Genomic DNA, 1421 nt, shown 5'->3' with positions numbered 1-1421 from the left:
TTTATTAATATCTACTTAACGAAGCCCCATCCGACATTTTTGCAAAGGAAATTGTTGTTCAGAATCGTCTCAGCTACCCCCCGTTTCCGGCTCCTCCCCGACTTTTGGGACACCCTGTATATATGTAATTGTTGGAAAGATAAGCACATCGAATATTACCATCGCGTTCGAATTTACAGTTACGGTTATCATTGGAAGAAGGACACGGAAATATTGCGTGTTAAAATTAAACGTTTATTCTGTTTCGTATATTGAAAGCATAGCATGAAATTGCCGCGTGCTTCGTCCTCGCGCAAAGTTGTCGCCACGCGAGCCGAGCCACTCGGCGGGCGCGAGACGCGAGACAAGGTACAACTCGTAAACACCAAATTCTCGCGTGTACCGAGTCGCGAAATTTCGAGGACTTTTTCTATTAACTAGCGACGATCACGTGGTTCGAAGATCCTTTGTCTTCAAAGCTTCTACAACGTTCCACCGAGTTTACGTGGTCGAGCAAGGCACGAGCCGAAATCACTTTTTCTCGTACAGTCGCGGTGAGCGCGAGATTAAGCCGAGCGAACCGTTTAAGAGTTAGAGTGCGTACCCAGTAGTATTGTAATACGAAGGAAGCGGTAGCCAAAACTCGGGTCGTTCGTTAAATCGGTTTTATATATTAACCTCATATTTAATTAATTTATTTAGTTTTATTTCCTTTCGTTTATTTCCGCTATTAGAGTTTCGCGTTTAATTAATTGCTAATCATCTTAAAATCATCTTCGCGTGTGGTGTGCTTCTCTTTTCAACAGGTTTTCCGAGCAAAATCGATATATATTGTAAGAAGGAAGGAAGCTTAGGGTAGTTCGAAGAGTGGCTACAATTCGAACCATTCGAATTAAAAATAAGAATAAGTAATACATTTATAATTCTGTCCACAAAGCGTTATGAAATCGTTAGAATGGACAGTTGGGCGACAAAGGGATTCAGTGATAGGATTTATCGTAGACAATTTATCTTCGGCTTTGTCATCTAAACCACAAGGAATAATTCTTGAAGGAAGTGCGAGGCATTTGGTTACATTTGGTTACATTTGGTACAAAACCTTGCACGGTTGTAATTTGCATTATAAAACGTGCACGAGCAGGCCAGAGACGTTCGAAATTCGTATCTGGATGAAAATTACGAATAACGACCGGAGGATAAAGAAATTATGATTGATACGATGGACAGGCTGTTAGATGCGAAGAGTTCGATAGTTAACTCGAGTACGTACTTCTTTTATCGTTCTATAGCATTATTTTATGTTCACGATTTTTGATTGGTCAATTTTACTTCTATCAAGCAAAGATAGCATTTATATTGATAATCGGATTCTACATTTTAATATTTACGTCGAAAATTCTCGATGATTAAAATCCACACGTGTGTAAAATTTGGAAATAAAC

General features: G+C 39.4%; 1 long non-coding RNA gene across 1 annotated transcript in view; it reads left to right on the top strand.

Annotated features, from left to right (window-relative positions):
- Window positions 1–322: 322 nt before the first annotated feature.
- LOC128877631 (uncharacterized) overlaps window positions 323–1421 on the top strand; it is a 14259-nt gene continuing 13160 nt past the window's right edge. Inside the window, exon 1 of the long non-coding RNA XR_008457271.1 lies at window positions 323–1241. This is a non-coding gene — a long non-coding RNA (uncharacterized LOC128877631). The remainder of the gene's footprint in view (window positions 1242–1421) is intronic.

The sequence above is a fragment of the Hylaeus volcanicus genome, chromosome 5 (genome assembly GCF_026283585.1).
Source record: "Hylaeus volcanicus isolate JK05 chromosome 5, UHH_iyHylVolc1.0_haploid, whole genome shotgun sequence".
Classification (NCBI taxonomy): Eukaryota; Metazoa; Arthropoda; class Insecta; order Hymenoptera; family Colletidae; genus Hylaeus; species Hylaeus volcanicus.
This window is presented reverse-complemented; position numbering and strand designations above follow the sequence as displayed.